The sequence below is a fragment of the Ursus americanus genome, chromosome 2, assembly GCF_024610735.1.
Source record: "Ursus americanus isolate L20-20 chromosome 2, mUrsAme1.1.p, whole genome shotgun sequence".
NCBI lineage: Eukaryota > Metazoa > Chordata > Mammalia > Carnivora > Ursidae > Ursus > Ursus americanus.
In genome coordinates, this window is record NC_142128.1 from 51,387,753 (window position 1) to 51,412,771 (window position 25,019).

Here is a 25,019-nt window from a genome sequence, read left to right on the forward strand (position 1 = left end):
TCTTTCTAATGTTGTTCTTCTGGTGGTTAAACCAATATTACCCCAAAAGCAGAAGGTAGAGGAGCCCAGGAAAGTCCCAGGGCGCAGTATGCAAGCTGACAGCAAAAGGGACGTGCTCATGGCAAAGGGGAAACCTCAGAAGTGCTACAGTTGGGGTTGAAGTAAGTGTTGGTTGATTACGCTTAGCTTTTCCTACAGCCAAGATTTCAACACTTCATCTGAATAACTTGCACCTTGCAAAATTGTTTTCCAGAAAAAGCTGCCTGAAAAATACAATCATACGTTTAAAAAAAAAAAAACATGATGGAAAAGAGACACGTGTTGATGGCTAGGTCTGTAAGACACCAAATGAAAGAAAAATGGAAAAATAGCATCCCTCCAGATGTTTCATCTAGGTAGTAACAGGGAACACGTTTGCTCTCTGCACACGGACGTTTAGTGCGTAAATGCAGACCGTGGCGATGATATTGGAAAGCGTTGATTCGAAAATCAGGAAACTGTCCTTTTTGCATTGTTCACAGATGGCAATATTTTCTGTCAATGTATTTTTAGCCTTTCTTGAAAACAGAATTAGCTATGTAATAACTAGCCCTGCAAACTGCTCAAGCAAATGAAAACATTGAAATACTTCTCAGTCTTCTGTTTCTGCATGGAGTACATCTCCCACCTCTGTTCTCTGAGCATTCGATTCAGGGAGTCCTTAGTTTCCCAGAGGCAAAGGGTTCAAATCCCACTGAAACCAGCCTGTCTTCTCTCCCCATACTATCCTTGTGAGTGCAGCCTACCAGACAGTTGGAGTCGGAGAGAGGCGAACAGCTACAGTTTGATGAGGGGAAGCCGAACCACCATAGGTGACATGAAATAAAGGGTTGATTATAGGCACTAGACCCGACATAATTGGGGGAGCTGGTGAAGAAGTCTGTTGGAGGCTTCTGCATCTGAACGGGGCCCTGAAGTCACTACGGGCCAGCAGAGCCCGCAATAGGAAGATGAGCTGAATGTGAAGCAGGGAAACGAAGGACAACTTCAAACCCGCGTCTCATTCCCATGACCTCCAACCTCAACCCTGTAGATAACCTGTAGAAGAAGCTGGTGCTCTTTGCCACAACACTGCATAAGGCTCCTGGCCCAGGATTCCAAGAACCCACAAGAGGGCCTCTGCTGGGACCTGGAGAAGCTCTGGAACAAATGCTGCCCCACACCTACAAGGTGAAACTGCAGATCCGGGATGGCACAGGTGAGCTGCAAAAGTGCCCGGCGCCCTCACGCCCTCATCAGAATGGCAGCCACCTCCCTTCCACCTTCCAAGTCTCCTGCAAATTTCTCTCGTACCGATCCCTGACTGGAACCACACGGGGAAGGGGATTCTGAGCCACATGACCCCCCACACAGCATAAAACCTTCACACAGTAGCAAGCCTGATTCCCTGTTCTGCCAGTATCTAGCCAGGCAAATTTGACGGACTTTTAATCTCATTAAATCTGTTTCTTCATCTATATGGATAATATTGATTAAATCATTCAAAAAACAAATGTACCAAGGGCTCGGCATATACGAATGAACCCAGGTTCCTGCTTTCATCCTGTTTATATTCTTTGGATAACAATATCTTCACTGAAATGTTGTTGTTTAGATTTAATAAGATAGTGAGAAGGACGTTAGGACAATCGATGTTACTGACCCAAGTTCGTTGTTAGAGCAAGCTGATCTTCAGCGCATCTGATGAGTTGACCCTCCTTTGGACTTCCCCACACATAGACTTGGAGAACTACCACCCGGAACAACCAACCCATGAGTGGATTCCTAGTGTCATTTATGGTCATTCCCGGATTTCTAAAGGAGTGCCCCACTCTGCCTCCTTGCTGTCAGCACCCTAGAAAACCTTGGCTCCCCTTTCTTTAGAGTCACACGCAGAGAAGAATCCGCTAAGGAAAAGGAAAAGAGGGTGAAATCTGCCAGGCAGAGAGGTTCAGGTAGGGAAGGAAGGAGCACGCTTTCCAAATGGCTGCTGTGTTGACAATACCCTAGTCACTGTCACACTGGATTGTGAGCCCGGAAAGAAAAATGGTCTCCAGCCAGGTCTGGGGGTGGTCAGAACAGAACTTCAAGGAGAACATAGCAAATGTCCCCACACCCCTACCACTTACTTCACTTGAAGTCTTGTTAGTGCCATAATTTCCAACCGGGCAACAACCACATCTGCCTCCTTTCTGTTTTCTCTACCATCTTCGTGGCAAGCTGGTGGTTGGGTGTTGTAGGTGGCTTCTATGCTGTGGTTTTCAACATTTTGCAGCCCAAAACCTAGCTCTCCCTTCTGCATGGAACAGCTGTGATTTATAATCTACAGTCACGTAGTTCCCCAACGAGGGAGTATTGGGAACACAGAGGGTCCTTCTGAATAACAAGTATGAGTCCATCCTGGTGCAGGGATTTGCCCCAACATGACCATCCATACACAGTTCAAGATTCAGGGCTTAGTAAAAAACACCATGTTTGAAAATATCTCCGGGTCACTTACCTGCTAGAACAAAACCCTTCTAGTATCAGTTAACCGACCACAAAAGGAGAGATCTTGTCTTACTTTTTACAGTCTCTGGTCTTGTCATTTGAATAGTCACATAAGCAGATATATATTATCTCTCCTCCCTGACCCTCCCCCAACCCCTCCCCCTCTCTCATATATTGTCATGTTGAACTTCCACACTGGACTACTAGTTCCTGGTCTGTAGTCAAATTTATGAATTCGGATCATTATGAGAGATAATTATGCTCTGGAAATGATACAGTATTTGGATGTCAAAAAGAAGTCATCATTCTTCGAAATAGATGGCTGGTAGCTTTCTCAAGAACTCATTTTATGAACTCAAGTTAAAACAAATGAATACATGTTCCTCTTTCTGCTTCCTCTTTTGAGCAATTTTATGATTGAAAAAAAGACATTTTACCACAATGGAAAATACCTCATTTTTCCATTAAAATGTACTCTTTTTTTTTCTGAACAGTTTTCAATCCACTTCCTTGTCCATTGGGTTAAAAGGAGCTGTTCCTAAGAGACGAAGTCAAGTTCTCAGCAAGGAAGGTGGAAAAGAAGGTGTTGGGCAAGTAAGTCTGTTAACCACCCAACACTAGGACAACCATGGCAGTGTCAACAATAACACCAAAGCAGCCAGGTGGAAAGTTGAGAACAAATCACACTCTTGATTGAGTTTAGTCTCCTTTGTGCTAGACTGATTTCCCCCACAGTTGGAGGCCTTGGTTCCATTAGCCCTTTCTATAACCAGTGGGCCCAGACTGGGAATGTTCATGGTACATATACCACTTTGTGTCATTAAAAGGAAAGGGTCCACATGACCCAACATCTAGTTGAAACTTGATTGAAAAGATAAAACTGAGCTTACTGGTGAGGTGAACAGCAATGTTCAATCGGTTGAATTTTAAGCGTTTTGTATAAGCACAATGGCTTCCATCTCTTCTACTTAAATATCAACTTCTCCCCTGATGTAGCCTCCCAAAGACAAATAAGAAATCAATCAAACATACTCATGTTTAATATAATGTAAATAAATGGTTTGATCAAATGCTTTGCTCTTCAACTTGACTTTTTCTTCAGTAGTTAGGAAGTCACAATGTCATCAAAGAGAAATTGAGGAAGCTATGGGGAGTTCAGAATTTGGCTCCCCACACTAATTTTACTCTCACAAGTTAAGATTTCCTTATTGACCATAAAATTCTTCCTTTTTCAATTCATCTTCCCAGAAGGCTGTATGTCTTCCCAAAGACTGAGATATGTCTGTAGACAACTTCAACCCTACAGTGATCTCAGGGTTTGGGCATGCCCTCCACATGCGGTGTATTATTCATAGCATACAGACGGGTCTTTATGTCCTTAATAGTTTAGATTTCTAAAGTATCTGATGGATAAAATACAGCAATCTCTTGATGATCTGTTCTAACTGGACAAAAAGGAGAGGTGTTCATGAGGTCTAAGTAATTTAAATGTATAGGTATCAGAAAATATCAGTATCTCTCAGTTCTCTCTCTCTCTCTCACACACACACACACACGTTTATATAGGCATATAGGTGGTGTTTCTCACAAGGAATTAATTAATTAAATCCATTGATTCCTTGTGGGGAATGTGCTACTAAGCAGTAACATCTACCTAAGATGAGAAACAACAAAGATGAAGAGGAGAAGCAAAGAGTTGGAATAATCTTCATGTTAGACTATGACTTAAACCCTAAGTAACCTGGATTTGGCTGAAATTCATTCTTTTTTATTGTTTTTTTTTCCCCCAAATAAACTGCATGAGATTATGGTATTAAAATAGAAATACAGTAGAATCATGTTATTGCAAAAATTTGGCAAATCTACCAGTGAAATCATGTCCCTTGAAACATAACAACCACACATAGTAAAAGCACAATTCCTCTCAACGCGTCCATAAACAGGGTGTTAGCCCTGTTCCTCAGAGTCAACACTATAAAAGGGTTCCCGCATAGTGAACCCACATTCAACTCAGTAATTCTTATCTTGCCATTAGCCTAGCGTGTTAAAATCCATGTCCCAGTAAATTGCTGTGTGGTACGTGAAATGTATTAAAAGTACGTGAAGTAAAGTTGTGTTCATTAAATCTCACTTGAATGTCTGATCGTTAGAGTATCATTTTCCTATCCCTATGATTATGATTATTGCATTCTTCCGGTGTTTGCCCTTGATTGTGGAGGGGTGGGGTGGATGAAGGAGTGCAGGACTTTTTTGAGATCCATCAAAGGAGTTAGAGAAAAAAAGAGAGCTGAGATTTTTTTTAAGCCCCCACACATTGTACCTAGTGGGACCAAGCCTTGTCAATGCCACCCGGTTGCTGGCAATGTGCCTCCTTCACAGCAATGCTCACAATCTAATTACCAGGCTTCAACCGCCATTGTAGGAGGGCCCCATGTGGAACGTTAGGTTAACAGGCAAGGAAGCTGCTGAGCCAGCCTTCGACGAGGCTCAGGGCAATTGGAGTTTCCCTGTGGAGAAGGTGTTCACTGCTTGTCTCCAGTTACATGGTTCCACAGTCCCACAGTGTCTGCTGGCATGGCCCAGATCCCTTCTACTGACCACCATATCTTTTCACCTCCATCAGGAGCAAAAGAATATATCTGAGAATGCGTGAGGAGCCCTCAGATTTTCCAAGAGTGTTTAAAGCATTCATGAAGGTAAAGAGAAGTGGGTTGGCTTACATTTTCCATTTCAGTGATGTGAGTTGTCTGAGGTGATGGTGGGGCTGCTCCAGGAGGAAAGGGGAGTGAAACGCAGGCACTGACCACTCCTCGCCCTGGGTGTCTGCCCATCCCAAGCAGTTGGCAATAGCAACACTGCCCATTCTTTCCTGTGAGGCACCGCCATGAGCTGACTTCAAGGAGCTGTTACAATTACAAGTGGAAGGACAGCACAGTTAGGATGAGAGAAAAGAAATCATCTCCACCTCATATTCCTATGGTTTAAAGAAGATTTAATTAGATGCTTCCAAGACTGGACATCGGACAGACACTAGGCCCTTTTGGAGGCTGATGGAATCCAAATGGGGAGGAGATCCTTCAGGGGGAAAGCTGTGTCTTTCATAGACCCTACATGAGACCAGGAGAGGCAAACAATTCAGTGGGAAAATAATACTGATTTTTCTAGAGTCAGTGCTATGAAGAGACCAAAAAAAAAAAAAAAAAAAGCTATGGCTATTTGAACATTTTGTATTTTAAGAACTTAGGATGATGCCACTGGGCACAGTCGGGCATTCAGAGCGTCTCAGGAGAAAAGGGGATACAGCCAGAAGGTGAGTGTATGCAGTCCAGAAATCACAAGACCTGCAAGACATTTGGAGGCAAAAATATATAAAACCCACAAGGCACATGCTGATGTCTTTCCTAGAATTTGACTAGAAAGCCTCATTTCCCTTCTTGAAAATAGCCTTTTCGAGTTTTATTTCTCCAAAATGAAATCTTCCTTCCTTTCAAATCTGCGTCTCTCCTCAGAGCAATATGACTTTTTCTGGCATTGAAGAATACCAAAACAATTTCCCCAGGAGAAATGGATTCATATAAAAATTAGTTCTTTCAAATTCAGCATGGATAATCCCACATCATTTATTCACTCATTCATTCCTTCATTCATTCATTTAGCAATTAACTACTATATGCCAACCAGTGTGCTCAGTGCAGGACTGAGGTGCAACCAATGGCCTCCTCTTCTAATATTTGGGGGCTTTGTATTAAATCAGGTCTGTGCCCTTTCTATATAGAGATATTCTTCTTATGTTTGTGTCATATACATACATATATATATGACAAGTATAACAAAAAAGTGTAATATATATGTATATTGTGTGTGTGTGTGTGTGTGTGTGTGTGTGTGTGTGTATTTCAGAATTTTTAATTGTACTTAGCAGGAAGAATAGAGAAAAGTATATCTTTTCCATCTTCCCCAAAACAGAAGTTCCTATTAGGTGAGGTTTTTTAAGTAATTGATATTAAGCAAACGATTTATCCATAGTGGCAAAGCCACTTAACTTCTAAATGTCTCAAGCTATGTCTAAATGGTAACAAAATACACCATCAATTCTTCTAAAAGTCTAGCTAATCATATTTAATAACATAGGGAAATATTTACCAAATACACTTATGTGAAAAAGCAAGCCATAGGATAAAATGTGGACCATGATTCCAAGCACATAAAACTTATACATAAACACACATAAACAGATAAAGAGAGATGGATAGATAGGTAGATAGATACGGATGATAGATAAGTAGATAGACAGACAGACAGATAGGAGAAATGTACCTAAAAGGTTGAATGAGTGAGAGGTGGTAGAGAGTTATGGATATTTTTATGTATATCCTTCCATACTTTTAAAATCATGTAAATTATTACAATGTCCACAATACCCAAAGTTATCTATAGATTCAACGCAATGCCTATCAAAGTTCCAATGACATTTTTCAAAGACATAGAAAATACCATTCAAAAATATGTCTAAATCTATAAAAGCAATTCTGAGAAATAACAACTCTGGAAGCATCAGACTTCCTGATATCGAATTTTATTATAAAATTACAGTAATCAAAACAGTATGGTACTGGCATAAAAACAGACACATGGACTAATGGAGCAGAATCAAAAACCAAGAAATCAACTCAAACACATACATCAAAGGATATTTGACAAGGGAGCCAAGTAGTCTCGATGAGAAAAGGATAATCTCTTGAAAAGATTGTACTGGGAAAACTGGATATTCACACGCAAAAAAATGAAATTGGACCCTGATTTTATACCACTTATAAAAATTAACTCAAAATAGAATAAGGACCTAAATGTAAGACCTGAATCTATAAAACTACTTAAAGAAAACATAGGAGAAAATATCCTTGACATCGCTCTTGGCAATGATTTTTTGAATATGGTACTGAAACCACAAAGAAGGAAATCAAAAATAAACAAGCGGGACTAGTTAAACTAAAAAGCATCTGCACAGCAAAGGAAAGAACACAATGAAAAAGGAAACTATGAAATGAGAGAAAATATTTGCAAACTATCTATCTGGTAAGAAGTTAATGTTCCAAGTATATAAGGATCCCATGGAACTGAATATCCAAACCAACAAGCAAAGAAATGATCTGATTTAAAAATGAGCAGAGGAGGGGCGCCTGGGTGGCTCAGTCAGTTAAGTGTCTGCCTTCAGCTCAGGTCATGATCCCGGGGTCCTGCTTCTCCCTCTCCTTCTACTCCTCCCCTGCTCATGTTCTCTTTCTCAAATAAAGAAATAAAATCTTTTTTTAAAAAATGAGCAGAGGAACTAAAGAGACATTTTTCCGAAGAAGACAAACAAGTGGCCAATAGATACATCAAAAAATAGACCTCATTAATAATTAGGCAAGTGCAAATCAAAACCATAATGAACTATCGCCTCACACCTGTTAGAATGGCTATTATCAGAGACAAGAGATTACAAATGCGGGCAAGGGTGTGGAGGAAAGGGAACACTTGTACACTGTTGATATAAATGTAAATTAGTACGGCCACCATGGGAAACAGTGTGGCGTTTCCTCAAAATTTAAAAATAGAGCTCCCTGATGATCTAGCAATTCCACTTCTGGGTACAGATCTGAAGGAAATAAAAGCACTCTCTCGAAGAGCTATCTCTACTTCGTGTTCATTGTGGCATCATTCACAGTCGCCAGGACATAGAAACAGCCTAAGTGTCTATCAATAGGTGAATGTGTAAAGAAGATGTGAGATAGGTGTGTGTGTGTGTGTGTGTGTGTGTGTGTGTGTGTGTGTGTGTGTGGACATAGGTATGCATATATAATGGAATATGACTCAGCCATAAAAAAGAATGAAATCTTGTCATTTGCAACAACATGGATGGATATTATTAAGTGAAATTAATTAAACAGAGAAAGGAAAATACTTATGATCTCACTTATATGTGGAATCTTAAAAAAAGCCCAACTCATAGAAACAGAGAGTAGAGTGATAGTTGCCAGGGGCTGGAGAGTGAGGAAAACAGAATGATACGGTCAAAGGGTACAAAAGTCCAGTCATAAGGTGGATGCTCTGAAGGTCTAACATATAGCAAGGTGATTATAGCCAACAATACTGTATTTTATACTTGAAAGCTGTTAAAACAATAGATCTTAGAGGCACCTGAGTGGCTCTAAGATTCAGCATCTGCCTTTGGCTCAGGTCATGATCTCAGGGTCCTGGGATTGCGCCCCTCATTGAGCTTCCCTGCTCCGTGGGGAGTCTGCTTCTCCCTCTCCCTCTACTCCCTTCCCCAACTCGTGTGTGCGCTCTCTCTGTCTCTTTCTCTCTCTCTCTGTCTCTCAAAATCTGTCTCCCTCTCAAATAAATAAAATCTTAAAAAAAAAAAATGGACCTTGAATGTTCTTAACACACACACACACACACACACACACACACACACACACAGAAGTAAGCATGTAAGGTGACGGATGTGCTAACTAACCTTAGTGTGGTTCTCATTTCCTGATGGATACACACATTAAATCATCACTTCATACACCTTAAACTTATACAATGTTATTTGTCAGTTATAACTCAATAAAGCTGGGGGAAAATTAGTGATTACCTCTGAGGACTGGGATCAGATGAAAAAGAGATTTTCACTTTTTATTTTATATCCACTTGCATTATTTGTTGCATTAATCACATTTTGTTCTTTTAAGTTTTTATTTAAATTCCAGTTAGTTAACATACAGTGTAATATTAGTTTCAGGTGTACACTTAACTGATTCAACACTTTCATACAAGACCTGGTACTTATCACAACAAATTAAACTGACTTAACTTTAACTTAAATTTAGATTAAGTACTTAAAAATGTATTTATAAATTCAAAATTCAAATACATAAGAATATGATCATTTTGACCATATCTTTGTAATATAATCTTGAGAAATAAAAAAATTAAGTAGATAAAATCTGACTATACATGCCAAATAGTCTGTTCTTTTTATCTTAATTTTTTTTCATTTTGCTAACGAAATTTAACAGTATTACCCATATAGTGTAAATTTGACCTTAAAAATTAGGTTTTAATATCGTATTTGAAAGGAGCCCAACTCCAAATTCCCAATTTTAACAAATTCTCAGTTTTTGCAACAGAGAATACTTCTTCACCCTTGGCAATTAAATTCCAAATGCTATTTTGGGGGCTATCCAGGGGTCTCAGATCATAGAGAATTGTACAAGCCCTCGTGCGCCTCAGTCCGAAAGTGGGGACTAGAATAAAGTTCTCCGGATTGGCTTCCTTCTGGCCCCTGATGCTTCAGTCACTCCACAAAAGCCTGAATGACTCCATGTGCTCCAGAAGAAGGGTTTGCCAACCCCAACAAGATGGAGAAGATCTCAGAAGTGCTCAAATTCTTGGCTGAGCCAGCTGATTTAACAGCCTCTTTATAGAGGATGTTTTTATTTTTGATCCTATATCCCAGAAATTTGAGTTTCTTGGAATAGAAAATATGAATGTGGGTGGGCCTACTCATTTCAAAGTCCTTTTCCCTCCCTCTCCCCCACCCCCTTGTTTCACATGTTCCAGTCTTTTCCTCCAAGCACTTTCTCCTCTCTGTGGGCTTTTCTTTCTCCCCACTCCCCTCAGAGACGTTCTCTCCGACTCTTTCTTTATTCTCAAGAATGGTTTTCTCTATCCTAGACCCAGCGATTGAATCGCTTCATGGCTACTCTAATTCAGCCGTCAAGATGACCTAAATAAACAAGCTGGCAGTAAAGTCTTCCTCATTTTCCAAACATCTCAAGCATCAAAGGAGGCCAACTGTGGCAAAATTCATCTGTTATTTTTAAGTGACTATTTTCTAAAACCCCCAGCTCTCCCCAACAAAGGACAAGAAATCCGCAGCCCTTCTGACAACTAAGTTGAGTCTCTGAATACAATTTCAACATTCTTCTATGCTTTTAATCTCCTTCTCCCTTCCTTTCTCCCTTGGCCAAAGACATACTATGAAATGATTTTTTTCAAAGATTCTATTCTGGCCACTGAAACTTAGAAACAGAGCAAGGAGTTATGAAGTGAATCTCATCCCCAATTACAGTCTTCCCACCAACCATCCTCTCTCAATTCCTCCAGTTTGCACGTAAGGCAAAATGCAGGTGCTGCAGAGGATAGGGCGGGCTATGGAACCACGCTAGATGTGAAGCCTTTTGCAAGTCACATCCCCTCTTTGGACCTTAGGTTCCTTGTAGTTACTCATTAGAGTCATTCACAGCTATCAGTCTTCTCCCCTGCTCCCAGTTACAAGCTAGCATTTCCCTTTCCTACACCCTTTGAAGGCAGGCATAGCCATAGGACTTGTGTTGTCCAATGAAATGTTAGCAGAAATGCATGGATCTCTTCCAAGCAAAAACTAAGAGCCAGTTCACCAGATGCCTGTCTTCTTTTCCAGAGACCATAGAAATGTATTTCAAAATGGAATCTCCATCAGCCTGGGTCCCTGTGTGACTTCAGTGAGTAGAGCCCCCTCTGCTACCCCATGTAGAACATACCCCACAGTAGCACGTATACTTTAAGCCACTGAGATTTGAAGGTTGTTTGTGATGTATCGTGATCTAACTTACCCTGACTGATACGCTCCTTATCTATAGAATGGGGATGGTGATAATAACATCTCGCAACACACAGTGTTGCTCTGAAGATCAAATGAGATGACTCACACAGTAAGTGCCCAGTGACTGTTGGTGATGTTTATTTCTAGGAGACACCTCAGGCAAGCTAAACAGATGATTAGAAGTGCAGCAATGTCTTACGCTAACTTGGAACAGTAGAAACAAAGGTGGAAAGCAACACCCTTAGAATCACTCTCGCTGGAAAATATCCTGGCCTTCCCCATCCTTGTTTCATCATCAATAACCAATTATCACTTTATGCACTCTGACCTGCCTACACAACCCACTGTCATCATGAAAACACATTCTTCCACTTCTTCACCTTCTTGGGATGAATTCCCAAACCAATCCTGACTCACGCAGGTGATCGCATATTATACAGTACACCGCTCTCTCAAATGCATATGTCCCTAACAAGCATTGTATGCATTGCTACTTAGGTTTCCTTAGGAATGTCTTCAGCTCATTTTTAATTGTCTAATTTTCCTAAAAGGACAGGAACCATGTCCTCTGTTTCTCTGATGCAGTTTCTCTGTTCCTCTTGCAGTTTCCATATTTCCCCACACGTACCCTTCCTTGTTTCTCTTGCAGTTTGCTCTGCAAGACCATCCCATATGCATCCTTAACCCCCACACCTCAGAACCTCTGGCAAAGACCTGCATTTAGCCGAGGTTCCATTCGTGTTCTTCGCTGGCTGGTTTAACCTGTGCCAAGACCTCAGAAAAGGTGAAACAAAGGAGGGCTTGCCCAGGATCGATCGTCAAGGTGATTGCAACTCCTCCTTCGGCTAAATCGGGGTTGCTTACAATTTGAACATGTTTTATTATCCAAAGGGGTAGCTGTACAGGTTTACAAAGTATTGTCCCAAGAACCCCAGATGGTTTGTCATTTTGCTCACCTGATTACAGTAATTAAGAAAGTACGTGAGAACCTTGGCTACCCAAAGCATCCACGGGTCCATCTGGGTTCACCAGAGAAGCACAGGAATGATAATAACTCACTTCCACAGCATGGCCATCTCTTCCTGCGGGAATCTGCTGTGTAGACAGACCTCTTTGGGTACTTCCTGCCAAAAAGATAAATTTGAGCTTCCTCAGAGCAGAGCAAAGGCACTATGAGACACAGCATGACTCAGTGGGTTTCCATAAATCACGGGTTGGCCTATCTGTTTGGGTCAGCAAGCCAGCTCTCAAAAACCCACTGAAGAGTGGATCAGGAGCAGAACGGACAACAGGAATCCAGAGATAACTGCCGAACCTGACTTTAATCTTACACTTCTCTCTTCCCCTTTAAATAGGCAATGTGCTTTGTTTGTGTTTGACAGCTCAGTGGCGGCGGAGCGTGTGGGGCACCGAATCTCTTTCAGTTCCACATTGCCGAGTTTCCCAGAAACCAGGCTTAGATCTCAAAGCCACAACAAAGAGATGCCCATTTAGTAAACTGACCCCCTTTATCACCACAGGAGCTTCTGTATTTTCAAAGTGGTAGGCTAGGAAAGGAGAGACGGCATTTCGTACTGCCCGCTTTCAGCCTTGCGATAGTTCCCTCTTAGACGTGCACGTCCACGGGGGCTAGAAATCAACTGGAAGAGTAAGAGCCATAGACCGCTCCACCCTCCCATTAGCCAAGCCCTTCCCATGTGCCCCCAGAATTAAAGTACTCACTTATGGGAGATCCACTTCCTCCCTTCTTGGTGAGGCCCCTTCTCCAGACAGCCTCCACACTTCCTTTTGGTTAATACGAAGAGCTGATCGTGTGTGTAATCTGCTTCCAAGTGATCGAGTGAATGGCCTCTACATGTGGGGATGGCAAGAGACACAGAAAGATAAGCGTACTTTCACACCGTCTGTCCATATATAATTGAAGTTAACCATCTTATGTTAATGAAACTTAAAATTTTTTCATACGGGCAAATCTATATACGCTAAGTAAATGTGTCCTATTTTATTATTAAGTGATGACAGCACATGGTATTTTTAAATACTGTACAGTATTTACATTTATTATATTGCCAATGAAATTTCATCTCACTGGAGACTCCCTCTTCAACCACCCCATCTAAAATAATGTGCTCCTCCCCATTACTTTCTGTGCTCTAACCCTATTTTCTTTACAGAATTTACTATTATCTGCAATTATTTTATTTATCTCCTGGTTGGTTTGTTTATTACTTTTTGTACCATTGGAATGTAAGCTCGATAGGCAGGAGTTTTGCCTAGAACATTTTCTAGCATGTGGTAGGTGCTCAGTAAATGTTAGCAGTTTTAGGGAGAGAGAGATGTTTACATAAACACACGAAATTCCAAACTGGTAAGGAAGACACTTTTAACACTGATTATCTTTGGAGAACTGGCCTAAGAATTCCAAAAATTGGGGGGAAAATTCACTTTTCATTCTACCCTTTTGTACCATTTGAATTTCTACCACAAAGGTGTATTTCTTTCATAGTAAAAACAAAAAATAATAAATTTAAATATATGACAATATAGAAATTTGAAATTTCACGTGATGAAAAAAATACCACAAAGTTAAAACACAAATAATGTATTAGGAGAAAAAAAAATTCATCACAGATACAAGTAATGTAATTCTTAATACACAAGCAAAACCTAAAAATTAATTGAAAAAAACAAGTCAATAAAAAAGTGGCAAAGAGCATGAATAGGCAATTCAGAGGAATGAACTTCCAAGAGGCAAAAAAAAAAAAAACCAGTAAAAATATATTTAAGGGCCGCCTGGGTGGCTCAGTCAATTAAGCGTCCAACTCTTGATTTCAGCTCAGGTCATGATCTCAGGGTTGTGAGATCAAGCCCCTCATCAGGCTCCATGTTGGGCATAGAGCCTGCTTAAGATTCTCTCTCTCCTCCTTCTCCCTCTGCTCCTCCCCTGCTAAAAAAAGTAAAAATTAAAATAAATTTAAATATATATTATATATATATGTTAAATATGTATTCAACCTCATGGATGGTTAAGATGAGATACCATTTTCCCACGCATCAGATTAACAAAAATTTAAAACAATCAGCACGAATGAGGAGCAAGGAAATAAGCTCCCCCATATACTTCTGGGTGCAGGGGTGGAGGAGAGAAGTGTAAATTGCTACAACCTTTTGGAAAGGAATTATGCAATATCTAAAGAAATTTAAAATATACATGGCCTTTGGTGATCAATGTTCTGGTTTGAATTCTTTCCTATAGAAATAAACATACATATAAGGATATTTTTTAATGTTGATGCAGCCCAGTTTTTTTTTTTTAATAATGATTTTTTATTATATTATGTTAGTCACCATACAGTACATCCCCGGTTTTCAATGTAAGGCTCGATGATTCATTAGTTGTGTATAACACCCAGTGATGCAGCCCAGTTTTTAATGGCCAAAAAAACCCCTAAAATCTCATCAATAGAAGACTAATTAAACAAATTTTTATATACCCACATAACAGAAAAATTTAAAGATATTAAAAATGGGTATAATCTTTATTGACTAGAGAACTATTTATAATGTGAGAAAGCAAGTTATAGAGTAATGTAATTCATGTACTTAATAATCCCATTTTTTTAAAAAACATACACTATTCCCTTCAAAACTTTAAACATAGGGTTCTGTATGTATACATACATATGCACATACACACATAATGTATATATGTACACATAAAAGCATATACTTTTATGTTTGCATGAGTGTGGAGAAAAACAGGAAATGATATGCAAGGCACTGTTAACATTGGGACCTTAAAGAGATTCTGGTGGAAAGTAAATATTAATTTGTTCATTTCTTTGAGTGACTTAACCTATTAAGATGAGTAAAAATAGCAAAATTAATTGCAAAAAAAGCAAATGGCTTTCCATTCACTACAAAGTCTTTAAGTCTAGTTCCAGGCCTTAATTTCCCTTTGCAAAGAAAAGCCAGCCCTATTATGGGCCTATTTGTTCCGTGGGAAGAAAGATAGCTGCTGACCAAGATTTACCTAGTCTTGTTCATCCTGAGCGACTGGGAAGTGTGGGACTCCTGCTGTCACATTGCAAGGGGCCAGGCCCTGATCAGTACATCTCCTGGACACTCCCTTGCAGGCAGCAACAAGGTCCATGACAAGCACAGAGAGGGGGAGAGAAATGTAATTACTAGCTTTCTTGGGCGACCCCTGTTTCCTGGCTCAGGTTGGGTGCATACCCTCCATTAGACTCCAACATTGTGGGAAACCTCTCTCCCGGGAACCCTATGACTTCTGTCTATGAAGTTCCAAGTCCAAATATTTGACATGAGCCAGGACTGCAATCCGGAACTGCATTTAGCCAGCCCTGAACTACCTCTCAATCTCCCAACCCCTCCTCCACCTCCTTCTCCTCTTAATCTCTCCAGAATCACTCCAGTTAGAAAACTTAAGTCTTGGGGCGCCTGGGTGGCACAGCGGTTAAGCGTCTGCCTTCGGCTCAGGGCGTGATCCCAGCGTTCTGGGATCGAGCCCCACATCAGGCTCCTCCGCTATGAGCCTGCTTCTTCCTCTCCCACTCCCCCTGCTTGTGTTCCCTCTCTCGCTGGCTGTCTCTATCTCTGTCGAATAAATAAATAAAATCTTTAAAAAATAAATAAATAAATAAATAAAATAAAATAAAAAAAAAAGAAAACTTAAGTCTTGGCGTGTCTGGGTGGCTCAGTCGTTAAGTGTCTGCCTTTGGCTCAGGGCGTGATCCCAGGGTCCTGGGATCGAGTCCCACATCAGGCTTCCTGCTGGGAGCCTGCTTCTTCCTCTCCCACTCCCCCTGCTGGTGTTCCCTCTCTCGCTGGCTGTCTCTCTCTCTCTCTCTCTCTCTGTGTCAAATAAATAAATAAAATCTTAAAAAAAAAAAAAAAACTTAAGTCCTGGTTTCTTTTTTTCTTAGGAAAGATCTCCAGAATGTAGCTTCCTAAACACCATCCCCCATAAGAGTCAGAGATCCAGAAAGAAGCATAAAGTACACCTTTGAGGAGAAATGATGATTTATGAAGAACAGCAAAGGAAGCCAGGGAGGGGTTTTGCTTAAATATATTTGAATACCCTAGAGAATTGCAAAGTACTGTATATCTCTACTAGATTTTTTATCTGATTTATCACCCAGAAGGAGAGTTACCAGATAAAATAAAGGACACCCATTATATTTCAATTTCAGATAGACAATGAATGATTGTTTTAGTCTAAGTGCATACCACAAACTGCATGAGTCCCACATCTTTATTTGCTAAATCTGGCAACTCTACCCAGAAGGGAACTATTTATCTTTTCACTCTTATTCTCAGGAATATCTTCATTCTCTGTATCAATATTCTTCATTTATAAATGCCTTAGCTTCACTCAAGCGTTCACAACAGCTCCACTCCCTTTTATGTCTCAGAAACTTAGAACTCTTCACTCAGCAATAGCAAAATCCAGTCTAGTTTCCTTTCTAAGCAGTGTTCAAATGGAAGTACAAGAAGTGTGTCTTGCTCAAATTACCTGATGACAGTGCAACCAGCTAGTTTATAGATGATTTCTCAGCAAAATGAGCAAGCATTTATTTAGACAGAGTGTTGCAAAAACAAAACAAAACAAAAGCCTCTTCCCAATCCTGAGTAATGCTGATAGGAAGTGGTAATCGGTAATCATGGTGTTTATTTAATCACTATTAAGAGCTTAGTTAGAACATTCAGATTCCAGAGAAATGTGTAAGACCTACACTGGCCAGAAGCCAACTGAGATGTGCTTCATCATCTCACATAATATGATCTTGCTCCCAGTCCATCATCAGGAGCACATGCTATGACCTGATACTAAAACCAGAAAGAAGAAGAGAAAAAAAAAAAACATTAAAAAAAAGAAAATTGCATGCCAATATCCCTGATAAACATAAATGCAAAAATCCTTAACAAAAATTAGCAAATTAAATTCAACAATATATTAAAAGGATCATATAACATGATCAAGTGGTATTTATTCCAGAGATGCAAGGATGGTTCAACATCTGCAGATCAGTCAATGTGATGCACCACGTTAACAAAACAAAGGATAAAAATCATATAATTATCTCAACAGATACAGAAAAATCATTTGACAAAATTTAATACCCACTTATAGTTAAAAATTCTTAGCAAAGTGGGTCTAGAAGGAATATACCTCTATATTAGACAGGCCATATACGACAAACCCACAGCTGACATCATACTCAACAGTAAAAAGCCAAAAGCTTTTCCTCTAAGACCAGGAACAAGACAAAGAAACCCACTCTCACCACTTTTGTTCAACATAATTTTGGAAGTTCTAGCCACAGCAATTAGGCAAGAAAAAGAAATAAAATGATCCAGCTTGAAAAGGAAGAAGTGAAGTAAAACTGCTATTATTTGCAGATAACATGATACTATATAAAGAAAATACTAAAGACTCCACCAAAAAAAACTGTTAGAAGTAACAAATAAATTCAGTGAAGTTGTAAGAAAATTAATTATAATTAATTATAAAATTAATATACAGAAATTGGTGGCATTTCCAAACACTAATAATGAGATGTCAGAAAGAGAAATAAAGAAAATAATTTAAAATTGCTATCAAAAAGAATAAAATACCTACAAATGAATTTAACCAAGGAGGTGAAAGACCCACTCTGAAAACTGAGACATTGATGAAAGCAACTGAAGACAATACAAATAAATGGAAAGATACTCCATGCTCATGGGTTGGAAGAATTTATATTGTTAAAATGTCCATACTACCTAATGCAATCTACAGATTCAATGCAATCCCCATCAAAATAGCAGTGGCATTGTCCACAGAACCAGAAAAAAGAATCTTAAAATTTGTATGGAACCAAAAAAGATCCTGAATAACAGACAAAGCAATCTTAGAAAGAAGAACAGAGCTGGGGGTATCACACTCCTGATTTCAAACTATACTATAAAGCTACGTAATCAAAACATAAAAACAGACACATAGATCAATGGAACAGAATGAAAAGCTCAGAAATAAACCCATCCATATATGGTCAATTAATCTATGACAAAGAAGTGAAGAATATATAGTGCAGGAAAGAGGGGGCGGGAAAACTGGACAGCTACATGCAAAAGAATGAAACTGGACGACTTTCTTACACCATACACACAAATAAATTCAAAATGGATTAAATGCTCCTAGAAGAAAACATAGGCAGTAAGTGCTTTTAGGTCAATCTTAGCAATACTTTGGGGGCCAGTCTCCTCAGGCAAGGGTAACAAAAGCTAAGTAAACAAATGGGGTTACATAAAACTAAAAGCTTTTGCACGAGAAAAAAAAAAAGCATTAACAAAACAAAGAGGCAAACTACTAAATGAGAGAAATATTTGCAAATCATACATTCAACAAGGGGTTAATGCCCCAAATATATAAAGAACTTCGACAACTTGATACCAAGAAAACAAACAACCTGATTTAAAAAAGGAAAGAAGACTTCAATAGACATTTTTCCAAAGAAGACATACAGATGACCAACAAGCACATGAAAAGATGCTTAATTTCACTAATCATCAGGGAAACGCAATTCAAAACCACAATGAGGTATCACCTCACACCTGTTAGATTAGCAGTGATCAAAAAGACAAAGAGGGGCGCCTGGGTGGCGCAGTCATTAAGCATCTGCCTTTGGCTCAGGGCATGATCCCGGCGTTCTGGGATCGAGCCCCACATCAGGCTCCTCTGCTGGGAGCCTGCTTCTTCCTCTCCCACTCCCCCTGCTTGTGTTCCCTCTCTCGCTGGCTGTCTCTCTCTGTCAAATAAATAAATAAATAAAATCTTAAAAAAAAAAAAAAGACAAAGAATTATCAAGTGTTGGTGAGCATGTGGAAAAAAGGGACCCTCATACACTGTTGGTAGGAATGTAAATTGGTGCAGCCACGATGGTAAAGAATATGGAGGTTTCTCAAAAAATTGAAAATAGACTACCATGTAACCCACAATTCCACTCTGGGTATTTATTCAAAGAGAGTGCAAACACCAGTTTGAAGGGATATAGGCACCCCTGTGTTCATTGCAGCAATATTTACCATAACCGAGATACAGAGGCAATCTAACTATCCATCAACAGATGAATGGCTACGGAGGATGTGGTATATGTATATAATGGAATGTTACTCAGCCATAAGAAAAGAATGACACCTTGCCATTTGTGACCACGCGGATGGACCGAAAGGGTATTATGCTAAGTGAAATAAGTAAGACAGAGAAAGACAAATGCCATGTGATTTCACTTGGGTATGAAACCTAAAAAATAAAATAAACGAAACAGAATAGAAAAAGACTCACAGATAAAGGAAACAAGCTATTGGTTACCCGAGCAGGGAGGGATTGGGGGTGGGCAAAACAGGTGGAGTAAAAGGTATGAACTTCCGGTTATAAAAGAAATGTCACGTGGATGTAATGTACAGCATAGGAAATACAGTCGATGAGTAGTAATGACTGTATGGTGACAGATGGTAACTAAGGGATCATTTCAGAATGTATAAAATATCAAATCACCATGATGTACACCTGAAACCAATAGGACACTGTACGTCAATTATACTTCAATTTTTTTAAAAAGTTATTTTCCACTAGTGGTAGTACATTGCAATGAGTCGTCCCCACTCTCTGGTTGGGTCTTGCTGTGACCCACAACACACAATTCTAGGGCTGGAAGCTGGGGCTAAAACAATTGCCTTTGTGCAAACCTCACAGATACTCAAGAAAAAGACCTGGTTCTGAGATTTAACAAACTAAGTGAACTGGCTGCCACTTCATCCATGTGAATTGTCTCATTTGATAATGTCTATTTTCCTTGGTCCAGTGGGCCTTGTTGATTTATTGTTACCTATTTATAAACTATATTCCTTTGACTTAAAAAGAAAATTAATAAAATTATTAATTAAAGGAAGGAGAAGAATGGATATGAAGTGGAAAAGACAGTAGGTAGAAGAGAATAAAAAATAGATTAAATATTGAACCTCGGTAGAAAACAAAGCTTGTTTAACCATGCCCACAGGCACTGTGCTGTGGCAATCTGCCCCTCCTCTGTTCTCTTATGGTGTTCCACGCTTGCCCCAAATGTGAATAACTATGTCAGTTCAAATAAATGCATGGTAAGATTTTGTTAAAGAAACGTTGATTCTTCGGGGCGCCTGGGTGGCTCCGTCAGTTAAACGTCTGCGTTCAGCTCAGATCATGATCCCAGTGTCCTAGGATTGAGCCCGTGTCAGGCTATCTGCTCAGAGAAGTCTGCTTATCCCTCACTCTCTGCCCCTCCACCCCCCAACCCCTGACTCATGCTCTCATTCACGCGCTCTCTCTCTCTCAAATAAATAAATAAAATCTTTAAAAAAAAAAAAAAAGAAATGTTGATATTTAGCAAAATGTTGACTGGGTGTTACCAAGTTGAGTTAATATGGATAACTTTAACTTCTTGCTTGTTCTCTATTTTCTAAATTTTCCATTTCTAAGTAAACACGTATTACTTTTTCATTGGAAATATAGATTACATTACCATGACAGAGAGAGAGAGAGAGAGACTCAGTAACAGGCTCAGAGAGACTTGGATTCAAATTCCAGTTCTACTGCTTCCTCCCCGCAGGCAAGGTGCACCATCTCTGTAAATCCCAATTTCCTCACCTATGTAATGGATAACAATAATATCTACATCAAAGGGATTAAGGAGAACCAACCCATATAAAGTAGCGCCCAGCGCGTAGTACGCATTCATCGGATGCCAGTGTGGAACTGTCAGTAGGTAGCATCATCCCCATTTTACTGATGAGGTCATTAGACTTGAAGAATTTAAGTGGCACTTGCTCAAAGTCACACAAATATAAGTAGAAAATCTGAAACTGAAACCCCATCTTCCATGAGAGTTTGCATCCTTCCTGCCATGATTCCCTAGTTCACTGTTGAAAAGCAGAACTTTTATGATGTCATTAGTGCAGTTTGGTTGAGTTCAACACAACCCCAAATGAAGCCGTAGCTCTTGTGCCAGAAACCCGAATAATACTTACACAGATCCTTCATTTCACTGACTGTGCCTGGACTAGACTCAGAAGGAAGGAAGACAATCATCTCAGTAAAGACGCTGTGAAAACCACACAGGATTTCAGTCCTCTGGGCTCCTCCCTCCCCTCGAGTGTTGTTTGGAACTAAGGCTCGTCTGGTGTCACTTCCTGCTTCTGAGTCATGATCACAGATTAGTATCACTAACCCGAGCTGTGTTCCAGGAGCTCAGGAAAGAACATTCTCTGAGCTTCACTTTGGAATTGGCTCCTTCGCATAATAAATACTTTCTGAACTCATCAAGAGAGGTTAGAGAAGAATTAATGTCCCCAAAGAACTTCATTTATTTTACAGATTTATGAAATATATCATCTTGCCAAGACCTCATGTGCACTTCTTTTTTCAGTAAAGGTGACACAGAGTTTCTCCCAAAATAAAATTGACTCTTCCAGATGCTTAAATTGAGGGTCATGAGTCATCCTGGCTGCCCAGTATCACTGAGGACACAGTGTAACTTCTTAACATAAAAGCCTTAATAGCATTTAGGCACTCTCCCTTAACACACTTGCCAAAGGTCTGCGGTGATGGTCTTTACCACTCCCATAACAGCTTCAGGTCAATAAAGTTTAGTGAGCGCCATCTTTCCTGACCAATAGTTTTTACAACTAACCTTTGAGTTAGATCAGGGTTTAAACAAACCCTGAGCACTCATTGTGGGCATGCACTGAGCCAGGCACTGAGAAAGTCCAAATCAATAAGCCCCTCTGTGTCCTTGAAACTCACAGTCCAAGAGAAGGGAGAGATGTTATTTTTAAGCTGAACTGTTGGATTGAGTAAAGATATAAGCCAAGCGCTGGAGAACCTACTCTGTTGAAGGGGCTTTACTGAGGAGGTGATATTCGGTCTGTGTGGTTTAGAAAGATTGCTGAGAAAAGGGGAGTAGAACATTCATGATAGATGGAACCACATACGAAGAACATGGAGGAGTGAATGAGCATTGGTGGTCGGTGGGTATGTGGAGGGGGTAGGGACAACATTCCAATATGGGGACACAGGGTTGGCCAGCAGCAAGAGCTGAGACTAGTGGGGACCAACTCCTGATAAGCTTTGCGTGCTCTGCTAAGGAGTTAAGATGTTATCCTCATACTTTCAAAAAATGTGGTCCTTTTGGTAATAGTAACACAGTGACTGGTAAGAATCGGCTTCTTGATAAACAATGTTTGTAGCCACTGGCCATCCATCCGCCACCTAAGGTTACCCTAAGGACACTTCCCCTGGATCTCTCTCTCTGGAATAGTGCTCTTCACACCCTCCTCCCCCAACACACACACATACACACACCCAACATATACCACCTCAAACCCCTCTCCTCTCAGAGCTGCAGCTCTTCACCTTCGCTGCTCCAACCCAGGGCTCACTACTCTCCTGACAGAGGCCTGCAGCCCCACCCTCACCCTATGTCCCTGCAGGAAAGCTTCTTTGTTCTGTAATAGAGCCCCCAGCATGAGACAGAGAAATGTGTTCTCTTCTCCCAAACTGGAAATTGGAGCACCAGTATCTCCCTATTTGCTAAACCCCATGTTTATTGCTTAATCTTGGTTTCTTCTACTGACTCACTTTGTTTTGCCTTTCCTGAAATTTTCTACTGTCTTGACTTCTGGGCATTGCTCTCTTCTAGCTATGGTCCAGCATCGCTGGTTGCCCCCTTGAAAGCCTCCTCGTCCACTCTTACAGACTTGCTTCTCACCTGTTGTATTGCCTGCCTCTACTGCTCCCGAGCACTTCCCTCAACTCCAACTTTCTGATCAGGGTAATGACCCAAGCACACATCTGTAACGGAGCCTCTGCCCCCAGGTTTGTGCTTCCCCTCTCTTCCTCCCTTCCTCTCTTCCTTCCTTCTTTTCTTCTCTTTTTTTCCTTCTTCTTTCTTTCTTTCCTTTCTTTCTTTCTTTCTTTCTTTCTTTCTTTCTTTCTTTCTTTCTTTTTCTTTCCTCCTTTTTCTCCTTTCTTTAATAAGGGGGGAATAATATATTACCATTCTTTCTATTCATCTCGACATTATCTTACCACTAAATCCCATCTGTCCTCAGGCCCTAACAAATTTACTCTTAAATATCCCTAATCCATCCCCTCTTCTTCCCCATGTGCCCTTCCCTCAAGCCTTATTAATTTTCTCTGACAGAACTCCAACAGCCCCCGAGTCCCTCTCCCTATCCTGTGCTGATGGCCTCTCCCATCCAGTATAATGGAATGACCAAGTGAAGTTTAAAAGTGTGAATATGAACATGTCAGTCCCCTATTTGACATCTCACCTCCAAGTGGGGCAAACAAACCCATATTTATCAAGCCCTATTGGCCCAGCCCTTGCTTGCAAGGTAATCAAACTTCCCACCTATTCTTAACAGGCTATTCTTAACATCTTTTGCATATTCATGCTGATTCCCCCTCCCATACCCAGAGAAAATTCCCACAAATTCTCACTTTCACCCCCTTCCCTGACTGCATCCTTCCCTTCTAGCAAAAAAAGAAAGAGTTCAGACACCCTCTGAGAGTCTTGTCCTGACCCCATGCACCTTCAGCTTACTGTCCTAGATACATAGCGCACTATTCTATCTTCTGTGATGGCACTTAGACTTAAGAAATGGGCATTTAACTGCCTGATTCAACCATGATGTCCTTACCATCAGGGACCCAGGTTATCTCTGTATTCCCACTAAGTAAGTACTCAATACATTCGTGAATGAATAAATAAATACCTATATCCTCAGAAACTTGATGATCAAGTTCTTTCGAACTAGTTTATAACTGCATATGGGTTGAGCATATTCTGTGGGCTGGCTGGGAAACCTACCTACCATTTATAAATTTGTTTCAATGGGAAAATGCATTGACAGTCCCAAAGGATAGACTTACAAACAGAATTTGGAACAAAACTCATTAGTAAACTGAAGATCAATTACATTTATCTCTTTGCATTTCTGCTAGCTATGAAGTTGGTCTATCATTGTCTGCTCTTGGATAGTGAGGCATTAGAATAGAGAGAATGTAAGTAAACCTCTAACACTAAGTATTCTTTGATTACCTTTCTAAATATTTAATAAATAAAAACTCATAGGCTGGATACATGGGCATGGACCACAGGCACACTTCCCAAGAAGCTGCTTAGACATTTCTTTTGTTTTCTGGCCCTGTATTCATGTGATCCTATTTAGGAAAACCTGACATTTGGAAATCCAAACATAGAAACCAGATACATTCAAGGGTTATGACTCAGGTTACAAAATAATTTGTTACTTTAGAAATTTAATAGTGACTTACTCTGTTCATTAAAGAGTAATAAAAAATTATCATGGACCTCTGAAAAGAAATAGAGAATTTAAGAACAGAATAAAGCCTAGTTATATTTGCAGTCATGAGCATTTCTTTTTGAAATGCCATAATTTACCCCTCCCCACTTGGGATTTATTCTTGTGGCATTACAACTCTCCCTCTACTGAGAAGCACAACAAAAGACCATTTGAGTAGGAAGCAGATGTGTATCTTCTGGAGCTTAACACCCCTGGCTCAAATCTGACGGTGAAAATTTACAGCCTTTAAAATATACTAGACTGTGGTCGCCGTGACTGGGAGGCCTCCTCCCCAGCCGAGGGAGTAGAATTGCTAAAATGTTAGTGGCCAAAGGGGGCTGGTGGGAGGGAGGAAGGAGACTGAGTCTTCACTGGGAGGAAATGAACCCAGAGATTATCAGTGGATGATATAATCAAAAACTCATATACCAGTATCCAAGTTTTATTACACTACTGAGGAAAACAGTTCATTTATATTGGATTTCCTGTA

At 40.1% G+C, this 25,019-nt stretch overlaps 1 long non-coding RNA gene across 2 annotated transcripts in view; it reads right to left on the reverse strand.

Annotated features, from left to right (window-relative positions):
- The window catches only part of LOC123800124 (uncharacterized), a 42,714-nt gene extending 21,393 nt beyond the window's left edge, over positions 1–21,321 (reverse strand). For both annotated transcript variants that reach the window (XR_015721855.1, XR_006781823.2), the window contains exons 1-4: positions 21,191–21,321; positions 12,848–12,976; positions 12,082–12,249; positions 5,229–5,411 (exon numbers count right to left, since the gene is read on the reverse strand). This is a non-coding gene — a long non-coding RNA (uncharacterized LOC123800124). The remainder of the gene's footprint in view (positions 1–5,228; positions 5,412–12,081; positions 12,250–12,847; positions 12,977–21,190) is intronic.
- Positions 21,322–25,019: the final 3,698 nt, after the last annotated feature.